Raw genomic sequence first — 21,826 nt, forward strand, 5'->3', positions numbered from 1 at the left:
AAAATAGTGGGAGTCAGCGACTACTATACTATAAGTCGGTGGAGGGAGAAAAAAATCAGAGGAAAGTCACGAAACTACTCCTTCAACGGTCATGCAGTCAACGCAGGTGCCACTGAACCATATACTCGAGTTTATTCGGAGGAAGAATATGCGAAAAGAAGAATTAACAACTAAGCAACCAACTAGTGCTACATACCAAAAATTAATGTAGCGCATTCTGAAGAAGAAGACTAGGTCCAAGATGGTGGAAAATTAGTCCGCAAACTACTAGTGTCAGTAACTAAACCAAATGAACATCACCATCGGGTTAAAGTTGAATCAGTAAGGCTAAACAAAAGACGAAGAAAATGGCGATCCGCTGAAACCTTGCTCATAAAAACCACCTACGAATCGGAGGTGCAAGTGGCTATGATAAACGAATCATCTTAGAACCCTGGTAATAATGTGTGTATGGCGCCAACTAGGATATACAGGAACATATGAAGAGGCTACAATTGCCTATGCGCCTGGGAGAGTTGAGCACATCGAGCAGGCCGGCATTGGATGCAAAAGGACGGACAAAAAAAGTCATTGCCCATGAATATTTCGCTTGTCCCACAGAGTAGGAAAGTTCACTGATGAATACACAAGACTTTGAACAAGGACTGTACAAAATGTTTCCCATTAGAAGGCACGGTTGCTATTGGAACCGGGAACCTTCGGGTTTTTTGTCGACACCAAACGATGTGACAAACGACCGACCCAAAGAAATAGGTAGAAGTAACCAGCGGGTGAATAAATGCTAGGATGCTCGCAGGAGATTGAAGATACAGCAAAGCAAGGGGAACTGCTTCTGCCCGGAGACCAATATAAACCCATGAGAGGACCTTCGGGATTGTAATGGTAAAATTTAAAGGTCAAGCATATCCGTAAAAGCATGTCTCTACCTGACGCTAGAGCCCTTCAGGTTTTCTATTAGCCAGTCGAAACAGGTAAAGTAACGAATCTCTCAAAGGGAAGAGGCCAGAAAGTCAATTAAGATGTCTAGGGTGTGATTCATACACCCTAGACGACAAAACTGCGTGTGATATCAACGTTACCACTAAATGGCGGGAATATTTTGCGCGGAGACTGAAAGTCGCCAAGATCACTCTACAATGGATAGCATAGGCGTGGTGTTGAAGTTAGATACAATCTTCCCTAACAAATACCGAGAGGATATCAAAAATTCGGGTTAATGGTCATAGCATGAGGTAATTGAGGCGAAAGCCAAGGAACGTTTTGACTATATTTGCAGTGAAATGCAAATACAAGTGTATCGTTAGCAGGGTTAATGCTCAACACCTGGACCTCTAAGGTCCACGACAGAGTTGCGAATTGCTCATGGCCAGAGTCCTTCGCCCTATCCTTTTAAATGCGACGCCTGACAAGAAACTCTAGAGTGTAAATGCAATCGAAGGATAGGAAACATGACCCATCGCTCAGCGAAACCAAAAATCTACAGCGCCTTTAAGACAACCTCAGGTGTTGTTGCAGCAGTAGAGATAGCCTGTAGGTGAAAACGAGAATAAATTCATCAGAAGGAACAGTATACCGAAGAACAGCTGGATTGGCATCACTAGAAAAGTGACTACAATGGTATGATGATTGGGGAAAGGGTCGCTAGATCCATACACACCGGCGATACGGCAAAATTCTTACTACTAGATACGCTCCTTATCAGGCGAAAGTGGCTGCAGGAAGAATATGCACTGATTCAGGTTTAATGGTCCTCCTTTTTGCCCTGCAGATCCAGAACTTTTCATGTTCATGGGGGCGTAAGGAAAGAATGGTCACTTGAAACGCAGCTCTCCTTGCGAAACAATTGTTTCAACACTTCTGCGGGAAAGAAAGAAAAACAAAGAGTGAGTGATCCAGGAAGCGAAATAGCTTGGATGTACGGTAAATAGGGTTTTGACCCGTAAAAACCTGAAATAAAGTAAAGGAGTTGTCTATGTACGAAACACTTTAGTACAAAGATCACTTTAAGCTTAAGCCAATAAAGGGCAAAATGTACACAAAAATGAGGGAACTACCATGTTTAAGATAACCTCGGAAGGACACTGCGAATAGGATCAACATTTTTCTACGAAGATTTATAACGAAAACGAACGCGAGTTGAGTTACAGAAAAACGTCTGTAGGACATAGCCCACATGTTATCACCAGTACGAAAGGGAGATGTAAGTATTGGTTCATCGACGAATGCAGAGACTTGTATGTAGCTAGTAGGTCACAGTTTATATGAAGTTAATATATAAGAATATTCACTTGAATGTTCTAATGGCATATACATCGCTCCCATAGCTTACTAAAATATTTCAATAACAACAGACTTCATTCAATTCAACAGTGTGGTTCAATGATAATTGTAAACTAGCCATGAAACGGTAGAATTCTACATCCCGATTACCACAGCGATCTCAAAGAACGGGAGCACATGCAGAGATTCATAACGAAATTTGTCGAGCGGAGAAGCGACTCCATAGACAGGGAAACGAACCCAAGAGAAAGCAATAAATTTGTCAACTCAAGAAGCACAGAGACCAACCAGACCAGGGTACAAATTTTGACTACGGGTCAGCTGAATGAAACCATACACATCGAAGTGTAAAGACCAAGCGGGGAATCTGATTTGCGACCGTATTTGCATATTGGAGCGACGGGATGGGTATTTTTATGAATTACTGAACAACTAGAATGTTCGCGAGCTATAACGGTAGCGAGGGTCTTCAGAATGCTCGCTTCCTCTAACTCGAGTGAGAATTCCAACGCTATGGAGCCGTACAGTTTGCATCTAAGCGAAGTAAAATGGTGGGATTTTTTCTCCCTCTGATGACGAAATGTGCTTTTGCACTCTGGAAAGCCGAGTGGCGCATTATCTTGACCTGGCAACCGGTATCTGACAGACTTCTGATTGTAAGATTCCGAGTGAGACAAAAGAGCATTACATTTGTTCAGTACTATGCACCAAAAGACACTTCCGGCATAGTGAAGAAGGATGCTTTTTGAGAGCAATTACACGAAGTTCAGGGGAGGCTTCCTAGAGGTGACATTGCATTCGTGTTAGGTGGTTTGAATACCAAGGTGGGCACTGATAACACCTTGCGCGGAGATGTGATAGGAAGTCACGGCCTATGCGATCATAAAGATAATGGCGGGAGGTTTGTTGATTTCTGCAGGTTTCATCACGCTGTCATTATGGCGCATTGTGACAGCACAGAGTCCACCAGAAGCGCAATTAGGTTTCAAACGACCGCTGCCGCATGAGCAAGTAGACCGCCCATTTTGCGGTCACATATCTTTCTATGATTCTATCGAACACGTTAGCGGTCGACACCTCTTGAACGATAACGAGCAACTTTAGAAGTGGGAGGAGCATTTCACTACGTTTCTTAACCGTATCACATCCCGTGAAGTTCCTCCTTTTGTGAATGAAATGGTTAGCTACCGTAACATACGGATATGGACTGTTCCTCCAAGCAAAATCGAAATCACTTCGGTCATCAGGGCACTCAAACATAGTAAAGCCGCTGAGCTCAGCGGTCCCCCCACAGGGTTATTATCACTGTATCTGCAGTTTTTTCCAGATCTGCCACTTCTATTTCGAGGCCTTTCCCAGAGAAGGGAAAAAGGGAATGTACCTGGAATGCTCTACGCGGAAGGGGCATTCCAGAGAGACTAATAGTTGTTATCAGAGCGACATATGATGGCCCAAAATGTTACGAAGTCCCCCAGGGTTGCATCCTGGTACCGATATTATTTCTTCTTGTTATCTGTGACATTCTTCATGCTGCCTTGTCCGCTAGACGTGGAAGAGCGCCTGTGACATCTTTCCTTCAACACTTCGGCTACACTGATTACATCTTATTGCTCTCTCACCTGGTCTTGAACTTGGGCCAAATGGTTTTGGATTTGGAAAAAGAGGCAGGGTATTACTATCACTAACTGCATTAATGGGTAGAGCATCGAAGGCGCCAATTAATTTTGTATACGTAGGAGGCGTAGTTGTTGCCGAGGATGTCACCTAACTGGATGTTGCCCGACGCATTAACAGTGCTAGATTCGTTTCTACTCGCTTGTCTAAAATCAAAAAATGCAGTTATCTCAACACCAGAATCGGGTTGAGACTGCCTTTTCTAAGAGTAGCACATAGAAAGTAACCCCATTATCGATCGAAGGTTCCAAGTCTTCGTAAACACCTGCCCACGTTGTATCATCAGAGTACACTAGCCTGATATAGAGGCCAGGTACCTGTACGCGATGTGATCAGAATGCGGAAGTGGAAATGGATAGGTCACATTAAGGAGAGGCGACAATTTCATTGTTCACTATGCCATGCAAGCAGCGTCCAATCTCCAGGATGTCCAAAAGAGGGGTCTCCTCAAGAGCATTTAGAGCAGAGCAGCAGAGTAAGAAAGCGAATGTCTCTATAGTCCCACGACTTCAGAGCTGGAATGCATTTCAGCGAACCGCAAGCAATACTGCGTATCTGTGGTTGATACAATGTTCGGGTTATAACATCGAAATTTAAGAGCAATGATTGTGGATGAAATCGGGCTGAGTAGACTGCGTTGGGCTGGTAATCCATAAAGATGAGGATGAACTAACCTGAAAATTTTATAAGCAAAGTATATATGGTAGAGAAAGTAGGCCTTGCAGAATGCCAAAAAACTGGCAAGGATGTTGGCATTGGTGGACCTCGGGGCAAAACCTAGACTCCTGGAGCTCCTCACTAAGGTTGGCTTGGACTAAACAGCGGTTGGGGCGCCGTCGATGATGTTAATAATCTTATATGGAGACGTCTTGATGATTTCGTTTATAAATTTTTATTTACTTGGGTAGTTCTTGATCACTTCAAATTTGTGCTTTTTAGGCTCTCACGTCTCCACTATGAAAGCGATGTCTAAGGTAAGGCATGTTTAGAAAGGTATTAATCAAGGCTTTTGATTCGAAACCATGCTCGGCTACATTTAAAGAAAACAAAACTTACATTCCCTCTCCCCGCTTGAACTTGCAACGATAAAAAAAATATGTATCCAAATACTGAGAAGATTACAGGCGATATATCGTACAAGTGAAATACCTAGGCATTGTCCTAGTGCCCAATGAATAGTACTTATTCTCCTTGTACGAAACTGCCTAGCACTTCCTTAGCTCCTTTCTGTGTTTCATCTTGAAATGATATGAAGTTCACAGTTTAAGATTAAATAATCAATTGTCTACCCTGGACTACCTGAATTTCATCAGAAATAGATTCACCAATAATGGGAATGAGAACGGTATGATTGAAAGAGTAATCGAATATTACTATTGGCACACATAACAATAGCCTCAGCAAGTCCTAACCTATTTTCCTGTTACTGGCAATCGAATTAAATCAGTTGCACAGTTCCAACTCCATTTTACTTAGCATGCCGAAAAGTTACCCTGTAGTTGTTTCAACAGAAACAACGAGTCGGTCTTTCTGAAATAAGATGTATCTGCTGCAATTTTACGAACACATTTCTCCAACAAATTGGATTTCCTTTTCCGAATGTTAACTCAGTCACTATCTGCTGCTTTCCTCCACTTGGGTAAAGCTACATTTATATGTATGTACACATGTATATGCGGATATACCTACGATGATGGATAAACGAACAATCTACGGTGTTTCAATGTTTCCCTGTATCTTTGCTGGGGATACCTTCACATTTGTCATAGTGCCCACTCCCTCCGCCTGCATCTCGTCTTCCCTATTTGTATCCTCGTTGTCGTCCTTAAGTAAATTACAATCAGCTTTGGAATTGGAATTGACAAGAAGCTAATTCGCAAATATGTGCTTGGAAGAAGAAGTCCTTCTTGCGTTTTAGTACTCTGTGTGCACTAACAAATGCTAATCTACCAATTTAAATTCGTCTGTCTCTTGCTTTGTAATGGCTACATGGGAATAATGGAAGGTAGGAAATTACAGATGGCACTGAAATAATATTAGGTGAGGGTTGTGTGAGTTCTTTTCGGTTAGGTTACGTAACAGCCACTCCAAGTACCATGAGATTTTCGTCACTTTGCGGGATGAGAATGCAATTGGTGAAAATATTGCGTTGTGCAGAAAGGGTAATTTGCGTGTATGTGCACTTGTATCGGTTTAAATTTAGTTTCAAAGGGGAAGGACTCAGGATCGAGATTATATATGGTAAGATACCGAAGATAGGAATTTTTAATTTTCAGAAATAATGAACGGCGGTGCCTACACCACTTGAGTCTACAATTTATCATATTAACATTATTTTGAAATATTAACGCTATTTTGAAATCATATTAACTTCCAAATTCCGGTAACCGCGAATTCACAAGAAAAGTGGAATAACGATCTCACTCGCCCGACTGCGGACAGGGTCAATGAAACGTGGGACTCAAGAAACCAACTTATCGAAAACTCGGGGTGGATGTAGGGAAGTGAACTGCGTTCACGTCTAAAGTTCTGGGTTTCCGTCACAGACAGACAACCGGATAAAACACACCTCTGTTACATCTCGGACACTACCCCGGAACCGTTTGATACATTACCTCAGACCAGGCCTATTCAGTGTAGAAGTGCATACCTCGTGTTTCAGGGAGCCTCAGTTACCCTGCCGCCACTCTTCTCCATCTCACTCTTTTTTGCCTGAACATTACCTTCAGCGTGCTACTGCACTCTACGTGTCCTCGCTTTGCAACATGGGCTCAATTGTGTTATCAAGGCACTGTGCACCCATCTGTCAACTGGCACTACTAAATATCTGCAGCGCAGTCTGGCGACTGGGATTGTGCGCAGGTAGGAGCAGCTGGGTTGGGCTTAAGTCAACATCACCGTGCTTTCGACTGAACCACGGCCACACGACCACACGTCACTGTTGAGATCCGCCGTCCACCTATCCCTTTCATCTCTGCCATGCGCTCAGAATACGAGCTGTTTCTTTTTATTAGCGACGGTTTCCTCATTCTCTTCTTCTTTTATGTAATATATAGACCTCCCTCTGCAGCATGGATAGCAATCAAAGTAACTCCGGCATTAGCATTTTTGCTTGCTCTGAGGCGGCGCGATAGACTAACGCAACTCGCAAAGCTCGAGTCTATCAAGATGCCCCCGCTGACTTCGATAAGGCCAATCTGAATGAGGAAGACAGTAGGAAGACTTTTCTTGGTCACTTCGAGTTTTTCCACAGTTAGAATCCATGCTCATTCTAACATGCTCAGCCATCCACCTGCTGACTTGCCGCATCACTATTCGTAGTGAGCACTGAGCTAGTCTGACGCATGCCTGTATTCAACAACTTGCGATTCACTAGACATATTGAGACATAACCGCCTGTCGTAAAAAGCATTCCAAATGTCCGAAGCAAGGATAGACCGTGAACCGCCGCGGATTCTACGCTATCTTTAAATAGTTCCTCGATACCTGCAAAGGTAGCGTGCAATATGGGAACAATTTTGAAGCGCCTTGAGTATGTCGCAGCACCTTACAGAATTGAAAGGGTTTGTTCTATCACAAGGAACGCTGTTTGTCGCCGTAGGCCAGTCTTACCGCTTAGACCACTTTCTCAATCGCATCAATTGTGTTTTGTTGAGAAGTCTTCTGCAACACATATAGCAGTTGATCTTGGCTTCATGCGCTCCCTAAAGAGTTTTCCGCTATTCCCAACATACTGAAGGAAGAGTAGGGTGACGGCGCCTAGGGGTCGGTCATCAGTCCGAGCATCTATCTATCACGAGGGAAGAATACTTGCTACTTGCTAGTTGCCAAACGTGCTTGAATACAAGTTTCAGTACTTTACTAGGAATACCATCCCGCCCTGGTGTTGTTTTGTCCTTTATAGACATGACCGCCTCATTCAATTCCTTTACTTTCCACTCGCTCTCTCGTCAAGAATGTTAGCACGAATGGGGTGGACAGAAAAGAATTACTGCACGATTTCTTCCTTCTTTTTCTTCCTCCTTTCCCGACGCTCCAGGGGTCCCTGTTAATGTCACTGACTAACGCCAGCTTTCTGAGTGTTTTTTGCTCTCTTGTAAATTGAAGATCTTAGAGTTATCTTGGCCTCTTGTCTGCTATGGAATCTGCCGAAGTCTGAAGTAGTTCTTTCACAGACATACATTTTCAGCTGTGTACCCGTATACAGGTTATTTCCCGTGAAGAAGTCGCTCCGATACATAACAAATTGCGGTGATATGACACAATGTTGAGTTCGCTAACGATTTAGCCACATTTTTTATCCACTGACTGGTGGCAGTGGGATTTATGTCGTGATTTGACGTCGGATACCAATGACTCAGCTGTAAGTGGATCCCTGAATCAAATCAGGGTAATAATCTCGGGCGAGCACAATGCAGACCATATTGGCTCCTATAGGGTATTGTAAATCCTGTAATGTACCGTTACGATCTTGACTGAAGTGCTCTAACACACTTCAAGGCCCTGATCCAATTGTTATTGCGTCAACGATTATTATTATTATTTTACCCACATGCGGGCCTTGTGTTTCAATTACCCTTTTCGATGGAGTTTCAGCAAATTTGCCAAGGTCCATTTTCCCGATGCTCCAGCTGGTAGGTATTTGTCGGACATTAGAATATTGGGAGGAGTCGTGTGTCAGTTCGAAGCAAATACACGCATCATTGGCTGCAAAAATTTTTCAATAACCTTCATCGTTGCATTGTTGATACTATGAGCTCCTTAGGAAAGGTCACGTCAAGGATGGCTGTGTGTATGTGTATAAGCTGAAGGAAGAAGCAGTATTTCCGTTAGTGTGTGCGATTCTACCCGCTTCAACTAGAGTTGATTAGCATGAAAAATCTGATGTTTTGTGCGTTTCTACGAGCACTCATTTAGAAAATATTTCGCACATTCCACTTAATTTTGACAGGCTGAGCACATATCACGTTTTATAACTTTGAACATATACCTAAGTAGCGAATTATAATCAGCCTGAATGCCTACAACACTTATGCAAATCTTCTCGCTTTTCGACGGGATAAGCTTCTCAGTATCTTCCTTTCCAAACAGAAAAAGTTTGGTGTACCTATTGGCATTTAGTCTCTGCCACCTGCCGTTATTGGAAGCTTGTTCCCAGTTTTTGATAGGAACATTAGACTGCGAATAAATATCACCTTCACATGACGCAGTTGAAATATAAACACGTGCTAGGCAAACACGTTATATATTCTGAATATTTATACCCAGAGCGTTCATTCCTTCCCCTTACTAGCCAGAGCCTGATCTTTCGGTTGAAGGCTCTATGCACCGGTTGGCCCTGTTCTAAGATTTTGGATGCTGCCTGGAAAGTGTAGATGATTTACAGTTTCTTCAATGCTTTCTGTGTACCTTTCGCTCCAAGAACGTAGATAACCTAACTGTTGGCTACATTTTTTGATAAGGTCCCGTTTCAGTTTCGAGGCTGTCTCGACAGAGTTGCTTTTCTCGCAAAAGCCATGATGATCGTGTAACCGATCTTATGGTTTTCTTTAGAGCTTTCTGAGCCTCTTTGTACCGATTCCAACTATTCAATCAGCTGAGGAGTACCCTTGCCTTTCTCCTGTCAGGCAAATCCGAGTTTCATCATTGTGCTTCACGCTTCTTTGACGTCTAGCCACCTCTCCTCGAAAGCTTCTCTCATACTAGTCACGATCACAGGCATCTACCCTAATTGCAGCAGCAGATTACAGTGTAGGACCCCCCTTGTGAGCGCAATTATCTGGTAGATACAAGCGCGGAAGTTTCAGTCCTCGCCGTCTTTATTTACCAGGCAGCTGAAATTAGCAATAGTAAACTCCACACCCATTGCAACTTACGGCCATCGTTACGCGGAAGTAGTTTGATCAACTACTTAAGCAAAGTAAATGCAGACCATTTGATCCCAAACCCCAATTATTATTATAGACGTCTAGATACTCAGATGATTCCAGACCGGTACCTCATTCCATTCATCCAAGACTTTGCGCATTGTTTAGCAAACTCTCGTGTTTTCTCGACCTAGCATCTCCAGAGCCTGCCATAAAATCACTGTAGCTCCCGAAGATATTTCAAAGACAGCAATTTGTATACCTTTCGGACTCTTTGAGTTCACACAGATGGTTTTCGGCTTGCGCAATGCTGCGTCAACTTTCCAAACATTCATCCATTCAATACTATCAAATTTGTATCCCTCATCTTTCATCGATTCCGAGCATTTGCCACACCTCGAGTGCCGTGTTCGTCGATGTTTCAGACACCGCAGTAGCCAACGATCTTCACCAAAACGTGAATCAAAGCTGGTAACCTTTAGGTTTTTCTCATGGTAGTCGAATCCTACTCAAAGGAATTACAGCGCCAATGATCGTGAATCACTACATCTGAGTATCTGGGTAGCTGTGGGCCAGAAGCGTTTGAATAAATTTGTAGATATAAAAGAAAATCCAAAAACCGTTCTCTTTGACTTTACTAAAAATTATTTATGAAATGGCAAATATCCATATTTTGGCGACTAATTGTCGCCTTCTTCAATGTTTAGTTTTGGATCCAAACCTGCTGGATTGTAGTCGCCGAAATATGCATATTTGCCATTTCATAAATAATTTTTAGTAAAGTCAAAGAGAACGGTTTTTGGTATCGGAATAATGAAGTTAAGTTGAATAAAAACGCCTCTGCCCTAAGTTTCTCGTAGACAAAAACTGGTCAATTGGCAAATTTACAAGAATATCAACCGGGAAGCAGACGGGAAGCAAAAAGAGCCATCGCTGTTAACCGACCGGCCCATTGCAAAGATCTTTACCCCAAGAGAGTTTGTATTGACTAAACTCTGGAGTTGATGAAAGTGTCATCCGGTTTCCTATGAGAGTTCAACTAAGCCGACTCACTCTTTCTAAGGATTCTTCATGGCCGTGAATTCTCTCATTCGCCTTCCTACAGTATATTTTTAAGGAATATCTTATCAAACTACTTTCGAGCCTTTTATATTCACGCTGGTATTTAGTTCCTGGTCTGATTAATTTCCTAAGAATCATGAAACCATTCATACTTGAGGAGTCCGGATCCGGTTTTCGATTTGGTTGAGGTCCATTAGGTGCTGGCTTCAACTGAACCTGAAGGGGTTACAGAAGTGTTTGCAATATTTCTTACAGAATATGCTAACGATTGACTGTCTGTTGACTGTCGTCTAAAAAATTTCTGCGTTGGGTCTCAAATTGGGTACTTTCTTTCATGAAATTTCGAGTTACAATAACGAAGAGATACTTACGAGTATATATGAAACCGTGACATATTGGAATCTCATCTAAGGAGGGTGGATAATGAAAACGTTTATTCTTACAGTCACTGTCATCTATAACGTTTACGTTGACTCCCATAGGAAGACAAACAGCCAATATGTGGTGTTATTTTTGTAAGTTCACGTTTAAGCTCACTTTTCGTTCCGTTTTTCCTCCTTTTTCTGTTCATTTCGAAATGTGTAACATTCGCACAATTTAAACTTCAGAAATATCTTCAAAATCAACACCATTTTAATCCTTAGACTAATGGCAAAGTGGATAATGAAGCAATTTCTATATAAACATAATATCCTGGAGTTGAGAACAACGTCATTACATGAAAGGAGGCAAATTATATGCTAGCAACATAGCCTTAAAATAAACATCGACGTGTTATACAGTCACCGGTTGGAAGCCGCGCGACGCCATCCTACGCACCTTGGCATGCAATGGTGTCAAATGGTTGAGGTAGCCATGCTTGTACAGGTGAAGGCTACGGAAAATTTTGTTTTCAACATTTATTTATGTTAATTAAGTTTATTATGGAGGCATGCGGCATTTTAAACAGTTGCGTTACCTCCATCGTTGCGACCGCAGGATTCGCTGAAACGGAAAGAAACAACATGGAACTTGTTGTTGTATACAGCCTGTTTCCCTATATCCTAGGGATATATGTGCATATATACAGGTAAATATGTGTACTGGTATTTATTTGGACTGGATCCTGCTTATGGGGAACTATGTGAAAAGAGATACGGTCTATCTGCGATGCGAGGTTCTTGTAGGCGAGATACGTACGTACATTTCGCTGTACGTTTAATCTCTTTGTGTGCACATGGCATTATCCTTTTTGAGATTCTAATTATTTTAATTTTATGTGTTCTTCTCGTAAAAGGTTATTAGCGATACTAATGCTTCGATGTGGTAATGGTTCATTTGCATAGATTAAATGAAGGAGGAAGGACTTGATGCGGAATATTGAAAGTGTTTCGCTTTCACCTTTACTAATTTTTTGTCGGAAATTTCGTCTCCCATCGAAACCTTGCCAAAATTTACCGAAAGAATAAAAACAACACGCAATCCACTATAAATATCTTCTAATAAAAAGATCGCATCCTTTCCCTAGCAACCGATCCCCGATTAAGAGATAGCTGATCACGCCGATATCTTTGTTTGCGGAATGTCTTAGTTGTGAGAATTGTTGTTATACAAGTTTTAGAATTGAATAATTATCACGTTTCATCAACAAAGCAAACCTTCAGTATCCGCTTTGAAGCAATATTTAAAAATAATTTCAACAATACCAAAAAAATTGACAAGATATATTTGACGGCAAAATGACTGTGTTCGTTGAACGTCAGCCTTAAGATCTTCATGTTGCGGCTTCGAATCCTGGTCGTCACTGATACTTATGTTCATCTCTATGATTAATTATTATATCCAAACATTATTTTTTTAAATCACTTATATTTATTCCTCTTATTTCTGACTTAAAATATCTATAACTTTTAGAGAAACGTAAATGATCAGAGAGGAGCACTTCTCTCTTCTGACTCGATTTTGTACTGACACCAAAAATTGTTTTCCCAGGTCATGGTCACCAAGTGCGTCCGATATGCAAGTTGCCCACTCTACCACAACACTCCACCCTCAGCTGAAAGTAAACGAGTTTCCGCGAGGAAGCGGACGCTCGGCTGCCTTAAATTGGCTGCCGCAAGTCAAAACAGATGCGTCGCGCGCCTCGTCTCCTGATTGGTTTTCATTGCTGGACGATGGGCTTTGGCTGAGCCAAGAAGGTCCGTTTGACCGTGTTCCCGTCGGGCTCGTTCGAGGACTTCGAAATGGGCCTCATTGGGTGGCTGCAGCGCCTTTGTATCGGCCGCCTGTCTTAATTAGAATATGCAAACAGGATCCGAAATCTGTAGGCACGTCTGCCACCGTTTTCACGTGGTTGGTGAGTAGGTAGGCGCAACAGACCGGTAGCATTGAGTCCTGACCTGATGTCGAAGACAGGGCGCTGGGGAGTCCTAGGTTCTTCCCCGTATACCAGCTCTGCGGGTAGAACGAGTGGCAGGAACTGCGACCAAGAAGGGTCGTGCTGGGGCATTAAAGCAGGCTTCAACATTCTGCTCCACCTTTCGAGCATCCTATTGGAATGCCGGTAGTACACGGTTTTCCGACGGCATGGCCGAGGAGTTTGCCCAACTCTGATAAAAGGGAAGACTCAAACTCTATTCCCTGGTCGGTGATTATAATTACTGGCACACCGAAGCGTTCCTCAACACAAGATTGTGCAGTAATATCTTTCAGAGGTATCGCCTTAGGCCACCGCGGGAACTTATCGATGATTACGAGGCAAAACCTGGAACCATACGAGTCTCGGAAAGGACCAATGATGCCGAGGTGCACTGTGTGGAAACGTTTGGTTGATTGAGTGAACACTTCCAGTTCTTTCCTTACATGCTTTGTAGTCTTGCACTTGTGGCGTGCAATGCATTGTCTGGTCCAAGAATGAATATCCTTCTTCATGGATGACCAGAAATACTTAGTGGTGACTAACCGATTCGTTGTCCGAATGTCAGATCGTGAACGGCGTTAAATACTTCCTTCCGGAAACCTTCCGGAATATATGGCCTTGATCCCTTGTCTGATGTCTCGCAGTATATGCTGGATGTTGAGCCAAAGATAAGAAATTCCTTAAATATGTATTTGGAGTTGGTCCTCAAGCTCTGAAGAAGTGCCTCGTCCTTCTGCGCCTTGACGATTGCGGGGAAATCGACGGTGACGGGGATCTTAGCCTCTGCAACACATGACAAAGTGTCAGCAACTATGTGATCTTTTCCAGAAGTCTTCCGCGTGCTGAATGTCGGAAGTGGGGACGCTTTGTCGGGCTTTTGTTTCAATACACAGCTGAGTTGCTTATGGTCCGTGAATAATGTGAATGGCCTGCCTTCAAGGGCAGATTCTTAATTTTTGGAACCAGAAAGCTCCAAATCACTTGCGCCTTGACTGCGTCCGGCTGGACTCTTTCAGAGGTTATCAGGTTGCAAGAATTTGCATTTCTGAACGTTCAGAACTAGACCGGCCTCAAAGAGATGTTGAAAAATTCACTCGAGTTGCTCTAAATGCTCGGACTCAAAGGAAGACGCGACATCCAAACATACGAAAGAGAAGTGAAGGTTTCGCATCTCTGAATCTCTGAAAGGTTTACGTGCGTTGCATAATTCGAAAGTCATCCTAGTGAACTCGAAGAGTCCGAAAGGTGTGCATATTGCTGTTTTCGTAATGTCTTCCGAAGCTATAGGGATCTGACGGTACGCCTTGACTAAGTCCAAGGTTGAGAAAATTGCTATAAAGTGAGCAAAATCTTGAAGGAGTGGGATGGAGTATCGGTACGGAATCGTCTGAGCATTTAGACGTCTGTAGCCGCCACAAGGTCTCCCCATTGTATTTAGGGACCATGTGAAGTGGCGAAGACCAAGAAATATCTAAAGATCTTGAAATACCCTCCTTAAAAAGGTTTCTAATGGGCGCACCTTAGATAAAATCGGGGGTAGTGTTGATGTGGTGCTGAACATCATGCTTAACAGGCTGAGAGAGACAATGGTCGGTAGTGATTGTTGGGGTATTTTTGAAGAAGTGTGCGAATATGTGTGCCGACAACGCTTTTAAAGAAAATGGAGGGTTGAGTGAGCAGTATGAGGTGACTATGTTATGTATATCTACTAGCAATCCATAGTAGCACAGGAACCTGTAGCGAACAACTAGGCAACGGAAGCTGGTAGTGCATTTCTTAGTTTTTCCAGCAAACTTACCATAATACCAGCCCTGGTAGTTGTCAAAGTTCTTCAGGACCTACTATCCGATCGCCCATTTCAGGAAGCGCGCCTAAGGGGAAGCATGCTGCCGGGCTCCTACGCCAAAACGGCGGCACTCGTACAGTTACAATAGTTATCGTCTTTTCTCTATTCCGATGGTCAATTTTAGCGAATTCAATAATAATATTTATTTCAATAAATAAAAATAAAAAACTATAGGTCGTTGCTGGTGTGTCAAAATTTCTAGTCCGAGCGCTCGAGTTGGAAAGTGGCCCAACAGACAGTCAGTCAGCCTTCCTGCAAAAAGGACGAAAATGGAATATTGGAAGCAAAAGGGAACCAGGCCGGATGCACTCATCATAACAAAACGCCAGCGAGCAGACGTGCGGGGAATTTTTTAGGGAAGAAGCAGATACAATTGCTACGTGAATAAGACGTACACTAAAAGGCGACCTGTTCCTAGAGCGAAAAATCGATAAATATGGAGGTTAAGACCTACGGAAGAAAATCGAAGCGTCATTAGGAGTTGCTGCAGCGATCAACACCAGCAAGGATGGGGTAGTGATCCAGTATGAGGACGTGAATAATGTCATCACGAAGTCCGAGATATGCCAAAGTGTGAATGCAAGCTCAATTAGACCTACAAGCAGTGGGTGAGGCTAATGTGTTACGATTTAGGAAGGGATACGCTGATACATAGCGTCAATAAGCTTGTCTACTGAAGCAGGAAAAAAGACGATTGTAAGAGGCAAAATACGCTTTGGTTGGGTGGTCTGTGTACAAATGCTTTGCACTATCTAGCAAAATAGATCCGAACTGTTCCGCAAATGTGCAGAACAAGCCAATTTGCAAAAGACTGTAGTTTTTAACTTTATCTTTTACTGTTTCAAAAGCAGCCAGTGGTCTTTTAAATTGTAGTTCTCTAGTACTCCTAAGCCAACGTCTCCTCATACGCTCGGTTCACCATCCAATCCCAGATCGAACTCGCCCCCAAAAAATACTAGCCGCCAAATTTTTGGTATTCTCATTTTCGTTTCCACTACTTCATTTGGCCCATCTTTCCCTCGCACCAAGTTAAATAATTTTTCGCAGATCCTACTACCCTTTAAATCAATATTCACCTTACTTTTATCAAATTTTCATGGAGTGTATGTTGGAGTGCAAGGTGGATGAGGGGCAAGGCTTCTGAGCACTCAGAACTTAGGGGTCTTGTGTATCCGAGTCGTCCGTGTAACGGAATATCCCGTATTGGTTTAGAGAGAGAAAAGTGAGCCCCCTTTTGCTAAGGCATCCGAGATTTCATTTTCCGCCTGCCCTTCAACCGCCCGTCGACCGTCCTTTGGACCGCATACAGTTCTGTCTGAAAGACCATTGAATACGGTCCCAACGGAAAAACTCACTTCTCATTTTTATTCATAGCATAGACCCCTGATCCAGAACCTTCTTCTGTTTTTGAGTCATCGGCGTAGAATACGTGAGTGTATCCTGACATGCATTCTTCTGTTTCACCCCAGTTTTCTGTTCGTTTCAAGATAACTATATCTTCTACCAAAAAGGGGGCCGAAATCAGAAGGTTTTGAGAAAACTGGATTTAGTTCTGCCTATAACTCTTCCAAAGTGTGAATGCAAGCTGCTCTGTACATCTCCCAATAGATATATATAGATAGAGATATGAGCTGGGCTCATTGCAGTGTTCTGAGAAAAAATTCAAGGACTGCAAATTGCTCCGGCTGCGCCGGATGTCATGCTCATGGCACCGGTGATACTCAGCACACAATTCATTACTAGTGTGACTAGTGACTAGTTTGCAGCGAAAACACCTTAACCCGCCACAATATGGATGCATAAGCGAACAAAGATGACAACATATATCTACATTACTACCTGAGGCTAGGTTTCATCTTAATCTCTACATGATATTTCACTTCTTCGGAGAGTTGAAGGGTTGTACCCCTCACGAAAAGACTATTCAGCTTCCTCTTTTTATAAACAATGTCATTTTAATTTTATTCGGATTTACTGAAAATCTATGCCCATCAATAAAATCAACTGCGCATTGTGTATTTCTATACACCATTCCGAAGTCTCAACCAACATTAGCATAATCACATCATCAGCATAAGCTGAGGGGTGGTGAGTCGATCAACATACTCCTCAGAAGTGGCGATAGAGCACCTCCTTGAAAGCAGCCTTCGTCGCTTCCGTTGTAAGGTAACGATCAACACCCATAGATCAACTTAATTAAAGTTTCATCGACATCGTGTTCTCTAGCAGCATCAAAAAGCTTTTGGAAAAATGGATAGTTAAACGCCCCATCAATGTCCACGAACACCGCCATCGCGTATTCGGCTTGTAGGAAGGATATCCTCTATCTTTGGAACCAAAGAGCGAAAAGCAGACTCACAGAACTTTCTACGCTGCTAAGCATGTTAGTTTTTATTTAGTGGGTGCAACCTTAGCACCTTCCCACGAATGTGAGCCTCAACCTTTCCTTTTTAAACAGTTCAGCAAGAATGATGTTAAACTCATTTGCCTGAAGTTCTTTGAGTTTGTCATAGTCATCTTTTCCGCTTCGGTTCTTCTTGGCACCATGTACATAGGGGCGTAACAGCTAAAATCATAATATCAAAAGGCTTATCTCCATTACGATTGCATTTGCTACTGCCGAACATGAGTTCAAGCACACCTGATACACTACCAGATCCCTTAGTTCTTGTGTGGCTTTTGTACCAGAAATATTAAAGGAACCGCGAAACTGGTGTACGTACCTCCGTTACTGGGAGCCATACTTGAAGACCCTCCCCCCCTCGCCGGTATTTCGTTTGAGCAGTTGCCCTCATCTTGTATCTGTCGTGGCTGATTTATTGCTTCCGGGGGCATCCTTCCTTGAATGAGTTGTCTCTACTCACTAGACTGAGTTGTCTCTACTCTCTAGACTCTTACTGAAAAGTCTGCTGCCTGTCCTTACCTCTGGCCAAAAATTCCCCTCGGGTTCTATTTATGTGGATATTGCCACACTTGCTAGTATAGTAAAGGACACGTTCCCATTGCTACCTTTCGTTGCCGTTGCCTGGCAGTCTTCCCAGGTTTCCGATCTTCAGGTTGCATGGACAATCGTCCAAATGTCGGTAATAAACCAATTGCGTCTACTTCAGTAGCTTCCCTGTCTTTTGGTTTCCCTGATAATGACCCTAACCACGGCAAGATGGGGTTCAACAAAGATGCGATCGTTTAAAATTTTCCATTGTGCTCTTCAATTTTCCGAATATGTTCCCTGTTACTTTACCCTGCAATTTAAACATCGTTTTCTAAATTCTCCTCCCGCTACAATAGTAATCATAAATATCATCCTTCTTCTATAAATTCTTCGTATTAATGAAGGTGTTGATGTTTAGAGTTTTCTCAAAGATCCGCCGACTTGACCAGCACCAAGAAAGATAGGGACAGTTCCCAGAGCTTAATCGTTAAGATCCCAAGCTTCCCCGTTTTGAGTACGGCAATTCGTCAATTAGTGCTATCTGCGTCCTTCCTGCCGTTGTAAAGATAATAACTAAAATAATCCTAAAACAAATCAAACAACATCTCGAAAACTTGATGGACAGAGAGCACGCATTACGGATCATTTTAGAACAGTGCGCGGAGTTTAGATCATCGCTACACCTGCTCTTTATCGATTCCGAGAAAGCTTTTGATAGGATCAGATTTATCTAGACTACTCTACAAAGGGAGGGAGACTCCGGAAAACTAATAGCATCTTGTCACCGATATTATTTCTTCTTTTATCAGTTGAATTCTTTATGTTGCCTTGTACGGAGGACGTTGAGGAATTCAATGGCCCAGGACACTTTCCTGAAACATCTCGATTACACTGATGAATTCTGTTTGCTGCTGTGATAGACGCACTATACTCCACGAGAGGGTGAATGACAACCATACCGACTTTCAAAAGTTACTAAATTTTCAGGCCCATCCTTTCGGCTCTCGTATTACCCTGCCTACAGCAGCAATTGTGTATTTTCTGCAAATAGTGTTAACGTTCTTAATTTTCCCAAGGGCCATTTCTTGGCCAAAGCTGGTAATTATGATTTCCCTTCCTTTCCTCTTAAGTTTTAAGTTGTAGTGTCTGTGGCTTCCCTTCCTAGGTCAACCTGATAAGATAGTGCATTCAAAAATATGTTATATTCCTCTTTATTCTCCCATTTAATTTTTACATATTTAAAAAAAACCTAACAATTGGTCGCTTTCCCCTAAACCCAAGACTCCATTTTCATTTGAGCAATTTCGATTTGCATTTGCTCAGATTACATATTATTGAATGCAGGCAAACCGATTAGTGGGACGAATATGGATGCCGCCATAAATGTAACGACTTTGAATTTTGAAGTTTAGAGCCGGGGTCAGCAAGAGTAGAAACTAGCGGGACCAACTGATGAGGTAAAAGTTTGGATCAGCTGAATTTGAGCAGAGATCACGTTTGTCTTTCGGAGAAAGTGGAGTGCGTTCCGTATTTTGAGGGAAAGGAGTTGTTTGAAGGTGAATAACTGCAGCCGAACAAAAAAAACAAAAACAAAAAGCTAAAAGAAAAATGAAAATTGAAGAGGAATGGAATTTCAGACGGCAGTGATGAGTTGATTATTTTTTTATGAAGGAGAGACGAAACTTTTAAAACTATTGATTTTTTGATGCTTTATCAATTGACGACTCACCAGAGTCCAACAGTATGTAACTACACCGCGAAAATATGCAGAGAGAAACACGCAACAGTTGACTGCGCAAACAAAAATGAACAGAAGTGCCATAAATGGTGAACTAATGCGAGGTCCTTGGATCCTTTAGTGATATTCAACTATTCCCAGAGACGGAATTAATCTTTTTTTCGAAATATAATAGCAAAAACTCTGTATACTGCGGATTGTATGACTACTAACTGTAAATATAGAAACTCTTGGACAATAATTGGGCTACATACATGCAACATCCTATTTTCGTTATTTTTCTTGTTTATGGAACTTGAACAGAATCTTAGGTTTTTTTGGACGAAGCGAGGTTTTGATTTGATTACTTTCTTTTCGTGCGTTCATGGTATATCTTTCATTGTTGCGTTTTAGTATCTCACCTCAGAAATGAGGCGTAATGAAGTAGCTGGTACTTTTGGCCATAATCCACTCAGCACGTTCAGCGTGCTGGGCGGTAAACTCCAAATTGAACTCCAATATTCTTTCACTTCCGTCACCGAAAACTTCACGGTCGGAACCCTCGGTTGGGGTTCGTTGAGTAATCCGGAAAGCTCCGCTGATTCCTCGCGTAAATAGTATTTTCAAAATGTGTGGAGTGACTTTCGCATACCATCATTACCGACTGCATACTACAGAATTTCTGCTTTAGTGTATCCATAATTACAACTATGAGCGCCTCACTGGAGATGACATACTTCCCGTGAACCCAATGTACTTTATTCTTCAGCCATCTGGTAGCATTGCTGGTGCCGATTTGAATCAGTCTTGCAATGTCTTGTCTTAGTGGGTCACGCCGATGTTCCAGACGTTTCATGGTGGACCTCTTCGGTCACTCAAACTAATATTGGGAAAGCGAATCCTCTGACCGTGCCATATGACAGCTGTAACTGCACCACAATACTCAAGTGATTGTAGTTGCAGCAGCGATGTGGTGTTGTTGATACCGCCAGCTCTGCCCCATCGACTCTTGGTCACCAGCTTCTGCAACGACCTCAAGTCGAACACACTTCCTAATGATGATCGGGATTGGGTCGCTATGAGTAATAAAGCGGTACTGGTCTGTGACTCACTGCACAGTCATGTGCACGAATTGCGGGAAACGCTCGACGAATTTCTGTTGCAAGAAGAAGTCGTAAGATACTGTACCTGCCCTTGGAGTTATTTCGTAGGGAAGAGAGGATGACAAAGAGGTACGCGAACCTGCTGAAGTGGTCGCCACAGATTTTGGTGAAATACCTACAGCAGGTGGAGCAATGATGCTGGTCATAGTGGTGCCAAATGTCGAACTGTTCCACTACTAGCAGTGTTGAAGCCGTGCTGTCCCCTGACCCAGCCTCAATTTTTTGTTTTTATTATTTTCGTATTTATTTTATTAGTTTCTTTTGGATTGTTTGTCGTTGTGACAATTTCGTATGAATTATTGTTTCTTTCATTTAGATTATCCTTTATTATTCTGCTGTTTCTGATTTTTGAGTTGGGGTTAGGGGTAGTCAGAGACATGAAAAAATTATAATTTAAAATATTTTTTTTTGTCAGTAAATTATTTTATTTTATAAAAGTAAAAATATAACATCATTACATAATGTTTTATAATTATAATTTTTTTTGGCTGTTTGTGTTGATTCAGTTCCAAAAGAAGGTCGTTGCTGGGCCCATCATGAATCGTTGGAGATTCATCTAAAATTAATCAGAAAAAAATTAGTTTTGTTAATTGAAAAAAAAAATAACAAAATGGCCTCAGGAATTTTTTTTTGAGTTGCCAAAGAAAACCTACCGATGAGAATTAGGCGCACAATTAAGTCCCAGTGTGTCCATTATGGTCAATAATGAATTCATACTTTCATTGAGTATACTAGCAGCTATGTATGCAGCAATTTGTACAATAGTAAAACTAGTATTTATTGTTTTTGGGCATTTTTTCTGCACTAGTTGGTTGAAGCTCTCATTATTATTCTGATTGAATCCACCTACACATCTTGAAAGTAAATTTTCATTACGGAAATCTTCA

Source organism: Hermetia illucens, chromosome 3 (genome assembly GCF_905115235.1).
Source record: "Hermetia illucens chromosome 3, iHerIll2.2.curated.20191125, whole genome shotgun sequence".
Lineage (NCBI taxonomy): Eukaryota > Metazoa > Arthropoda > Insecta > Diptera > Stratiomyidae > Hermetia > Hermetia illucens.